Source organism: Vombatus ursinus, unplaced genomic scaffold, assembly GCF_900497805.2.
Source record: "Vombatus ursinus unplaced genomic scaffold, bare-nosed wombat genome assembly UNPS02014942.1, whole genome shotgun sequence".
NCBI lineage: Eukaryota > Metazoa > Chordata > Mammalia > Diprotodontia > Vombatidae > Vombatus > Vombatus ursinus.
In genome coordinates this window covers 15215327-15221488 of record NW_020954720.1, presented here as the reverse complement: position 1 = coordinate 15221488, position 6162 = coordinate 15215327, and positions in this window count along the sequence as shown.

Genomic DNA, 6162 nt, shown 5'->3' with positions numbered 1-6162 from the left:
CCACATTCTTCCTCATTTTTTATCTATCACTACCTTTTCCTCCCCTTACTCAATACGCTGTGATGCCACTACAAACTTTTTTTATTGTACTGCTGTCTAACTCCAAATTATAACTTTTCTTCTCTCATCCTTTTATATATTTTGCTTCTCTTCTCCCTTTTTCTTGTTTTTGCTGCCCTACCTGTAACTGACTGTACCCATTTTGCCGTCCATGTCCTTTGTCATTTAAACTTTTGTCATAGATCCTCCTGCTTACCACAACAAAACACACATTCTCAAACCCTTGTTACTTATTATATACTTAGTATTTATATAATCCCTGGATGGTTGTCCTGCCTATTCTCTGAGTCTTGTTTTGGTCCCTTGTTCAACTTTCTGGTCTAGCTTCAAACACAAAAGACCTACTTGAACCCTGTCACCTCAATGGTACCTTACCCTAAAATCTCAGAGGCTCTTGAGAGTCATCCTCTCTCTGTATTGACTTCCCTCAAACTTATTTTCCCTTTAGTTCAGAAATTGGAATGTCTGCTCAATTTCAATCCCTACTCATGCTGCTTTGGTCATGTTGCTAGGAATTTGCTATTCAAATTAGAAGTTCTAGTCTTTTAATGGGCAAGTTTTTTTATTTGTTTGTTTGTTTGATTTAATATCCCCAAAGCCTTGGTTTTGTGGGTGAGAAGAAGAATGTCAATTTGAAATCCCTTGGGGAAAAGGGAAATTTCTCTTTGAGATGATATTTGGGAAGAGACAAAAGTAGTTATCCTCCACTAGCTTAAATCCCAGCTATTGTTGTGACCACAATAAGCAAGCTGGGTGCCAGTAGGTCAACACTCACATAAGGATTTGCACATACTCTGAACTTTTCCACCTCAACCTCTCTTTACCCAGATGTCTATCCTAAGCATATGCCTTTAAATGTACTGTCTTGTAATTACCTCAACAACTACAAATTCTCTATGTCAGTAGCTCTGTGTGGCCTTCATCCCTGGGTTCTATCCTGCTTTGGTTCTTACTGACCTCTTATATTTCTCTTCATTCATATTGCATCTTCAAAGGAATAATCTCTTTTTGTGGCTATGGGATGATCCTTATGAAGTTAGGATGATGATACAGTAATCATATCTAACAACAATAGTTACAACTACTACTACTACCACTACCACCACCATCACCACCAATAATTAATAACTCCTCTATTAGATGAGGACAGGGACTATTTTGTATTCTCAGTGCTTATCATGGTGCCTGAGACATAGTAGGTGAGTTGTTTGATTGATTGATTGATTGGTAACTTTTTTTTTGGTGTTTGAAAGTATGTCAAGTACTTCATGTTAGTTCATTTGATCTTCATAATATCTGTAATGTATTATAATTCCTTTTTTAAGATGAGAAACCTGAAGTTTAAGATTTTAAGTGACTTGCCTCAGGAAACACAGTAAGTGTTGGATAAAGGATTAGAATTCACTTCTTTATGATTCCAAATCTAGCATTCTATATAGCATACTACCTATATTCCTCAATAAGAAAATATATTAATTTATATGGACTTTTAGAACCAGAAACTTCTGTTTAGATAGCATATCCCTACTTGCATAAGAAGCATAATGAAGATGGATCTTGGACTTTAGAAGTTGGACTGGAGGTGATGGGGAATTAAGATGTAGTTGTCCAGACTTCTTCTTTCTATTCTGAAGGGTAAGGCATTTATAATAAATGGGTAGAATCTCCCCATGAAAGGTTGCATTTTCTGCTAAACAAATAATTCTCAAAAGCTAAAAGCTCATATATGTTGTAACTTTGCTAGCAGGATGAAGATTTTCCAGGAAGTTATATTACATCTTGCTAATGGTGTCATGGTAAACTCAGACATATACCCATCAGTATATTGGAACCCAAGGAGCTCCAGAATTCACTCACAAGGGTGATACACAGGTCCCTCCAGACTGAGATCTAGATCTTAGATAGTCTTTGTCTTGTTTTCCTGTTGCTGATTAGCATTCTGCCCATTATGTTATGGCTCTCACCAGCTCAGGCAATTCTTAATGGTTATCCGAGGAGTATGGGGAAGAGTCTTCTCATTCCCTAAACATTAATAACTTAGCATAATTCATTCTTCCTTACTCCCTGACAAAAAACTATAACATTAACATAAACATTTCATACTAGTGCTGGATAGAAAATTTCAAATGACTTTCATATACCCCTTATTCTTTTTCATTGAGCAGAAGATAAAAATCATATTCAAATGCATATCAAAATTCATTAAATTGGAGTATAAATGAAGCACATACTCTGAACTTTTCCACCTCAACCTCTCTTTACCCAGATATCTATCCTAAGCATATGCCTTTAAATGTACTGTCTTGTAATTACCTCAACAACTACAAATTCCCTATGTCAGTAGCTCTGTGTGGCCTTCATCCCTGGGTTCTATCCTGCTTTGGTTCTTACTGACCTCTTATACTTCTCTTCATTCACATTGCATCTGGCTTTAGAACTTACCATTTCTCTATTTTGCCTTCTCATTTCCTATTTCCAAGCTGATTCATGTCACTGTCATATTCATCACTTAGTATCACTTATCTCCAAAATAGATATATCTACTTCATTTGTTAATATAATCTCATCAACCTTCAACAGTGAAAAAAAATTATATCTTTTCCATGGATTTATGTTACATATATATATGGATATTATCACCATTTTCTATATTAAACTCTATGATGATTTACTTCAATGTCATTGAATAGATGTTTCTTCATTGTTTTCATGTATCACCCATGTTTGGATATCTCTTAAATTTAAATCTCTAGCTCTTATATTTCCACTGGGTTCCAAACTCCCATTTCCAATAGCTTACTCAGTACTTCACCTGAATGGTCATAGACTTTATTTTGTCATATATAACTCACAGGTGTTCCACTTCCATGTCATTAATGCTGAAATTCTTTAATCTGATAATAACCTTATATCATTTCATTTTTCCTATACCATAAAACATGTAACTCTGTTCTTCATCTACACTATGACCTCTAATCAATAAACCCATCAGTTCTTTACAAGGTTATCACCTTTATATTGGCCACATTCTCTTTCCTTTCATATTTTGACCCCTTGGTGAATCTGTTCAACTTTACATTATTATTTTATCTTAAATCTCATGGCCTGACAGCCAATTATGCCTGGTCAAACCCCAAATTTGGATTACTCCTACCATTTGCACCCTTAATATGCTAATGAAAAGAGATGGAGAAAGTTATGAAACCAAGCTGACTAGATTCATTATAAATTTACATTATATAATCTTCAGCAAGGTAGTCTTTTTGCATTCCATTAAAGGATTCCCTATCCTACTAAAAAAAAAATGTCCCTTTTTATTTTTCCATCAGCCTCCCATATTTACTCTTCTGCCTACAAACATTCCCACTTCTCTTTCATCCTAAAAACAAAACAAAACAAAACAAAATAAACCTTTCTTGATCAGCACATCCTCACTATTACTCTTCTCCTCATCTTGGCTAAAATCCTACTACAAGGGGAAACTATGTGGTGCAGTGGATAGACCTCTGGCCTTGGAGTCAGGAGGACCTGAGTTCAAACCCAGCCTCAGACACTTGACACTTACTAGCTGTGTGACCCTGGGCAAGTCACCTAACCCCCATTGCCTCACCCCAAAAAAAAAGCTAGCTACAGTCATTCCTTATATTTCTCTTCTAACTAGCTTCTACAGCTTCTATAATTGGGCTTCTGTCATCATCAGTCAAATGAAACTACTTTCTTCCACATTATAAATGATCTCTTAATTGCTAAATCTAATGACTTTTTCTTTATCCCATATCTTCCTGAACTCAGTGCAACTTTTGATACCATTGATGTTGTTTTCTGACACTGCTCTCTTTTTATTCTCCTACCTGTATGATCATTTCTTCAGAGTATCCTTTGCTAAATCATCAATCAGATCATTCTCACTAACTATAGATGTCCCTCAAGGCTCTATTTTGGCCTTCTTCTCTTCTCTTAAACCATTGAAGAGAAGTCTGAAGCTCCTGTGTGCTCAATTTTCTCTATGAAGAAGCCATCTAGATCAAAGTATCAATATAATAGCTCTCCTGAGGTCTATTCTCACATCACTACCTGTCTCTAGGACATTGTGAACTATTCCTCTGTTCATGGCAAATTTGACAAGTTCAAAAGAGAACTTCTTTCCCCAAAACTCTTCTCTAAACTTCCCTATTACTGTATGGTATACCACAATCCTCCCAGTTCCCCAGTCTTGCAACCTGTGTCACCCTCAAGTCATCAAGTTTTGACATATCTACCTTTGCAATTCTAGTATCAACTTCTCTCTGCACCTTGGTGCAGATACTAACCACCTCATACCTGGGATTATCATAAAAACCTTCTGATGGGTCTTCTTGTCTCAAATCTCAATACACTTTTATCTATCATCTACTCAGTTGCCACAATAATTTTCCTAAAATATAGTTCTGATCATGTTAACCTCCTTCCTTCTCAGTTAATTCCAGTGTCTCCCTATTACTTCAATCATCAAATCAAAAATATTCTGGCATTTAAAGGTATACAACTTGTATCTTTGCTACTTTTCTTATAGTTTATATTTATACTTTATATTTTATACTTTACCCCTCTCTAGTTACTGTATGATACAGTGGCACTGGCCTTGTTACTGTTCCTCATTCAGAACACTACATCTCCTGACAGCATGCCTTTTCATGGGCTATACCCTGGACTACTACTGTTATCTCTCCTCACCTCTATCTCTTGGTTTTCCTGCCTCATTTAAGACTCAAATCCATTTCCCCCAATTCTTTATTTCATGCTGTTTCCCCCAATTCTCCTCCACTGGAAATCCTAATCTCTTATAAGACCACTTCAAATGTCACTTCATCCCAATAGCTCTCCCCTAATTCCTAATTTCCCCCTCCCTTCTTTTATTATTTTTTTGGCATCAACACATTCATATTTTTATTTTTAAACTATTTTTTAAGTCAGATACAGGTTTTATTCCCTCCAATACTACTCCTATTAATAGCTAGCATTTATATAGTGTTACAAAAATCTTAGGGCAATATATAATATTATATAATAAATACAATATAATATAATATGATATGATATGATATGACATGATATAATATAATGTGATGTGATATAATATAATATACTGCAATGTTCAATACAATTAGTATAATACAATATAATATCCCTAAAAAATTGCAATAACATGTGTAGTGTTTTAAGGCTTGCAAAATCCTTGATTCTCCCAACCCTGTGAAAGTGATGCTATAATTATTCCCATTTCATAGATGGAGAATCTGAAACTGACAGAGGTTGCCCAAAGTAAAACCACAATTAAGAGTTTGAGACAGGTTTTAAATTCTTCTTCCTGAGTCCAAGTCTACTACCCAACCCACCTAGCTAGCGCAAATTGAAAATTTAGTGTTTATATATATTTACCCCTTTTTATTTCACATGGATTAGGCATTCAATATAGGTCTTCTGAAATGAATTGCACTGAAGTATAGAATCCTGTTTTCTGATTGATTTTTATCATAAACTTAAAATAATCATAGTGTTTTAGGTTGCAACAGTTGAAAGGAACCATAGAGATCATATTCTTCAATTTACTCATTTAATAAATGAGGAAGAAGTACTAAATAGGGGCTATGACATGCATGAAGAAGAAGGAAAAGTAGAGTACATCAGCTGCTCAGTGACATATCTGGGACTAGAAAGAAGTCTCCAACTCTCAGCCCAGTACTAAGAAAATAAAATGAATCTGATGACTAAGAAATGTAACTGTAGTGAATTGAATCACTACATTACGAATGCATACTAATTGGGGTGATTTTTAAGATCATCATCATCATAATCACCATTGTATAAAAGCCTAAAAAGAAGGATGGCAACATAATGAATGCAATGAATACAAAAGTAATACTGACCCTGTTAATTTCCCTTACCAATACTTCTGCAAGAAGGCATGAAAACAGTCTTTCCACACCCCTTTGCAATACCATTAACTGGTTCTATGTTCTTAGGTTAGTCACCACCCCTCTTGAATTCAGTTTTCTTATTTGGAAGAAGAAGAAGAAAGAAGAAGAAGAAGAAGAAGAAGAAGAAGAAGAAGAAGAAGAAGAA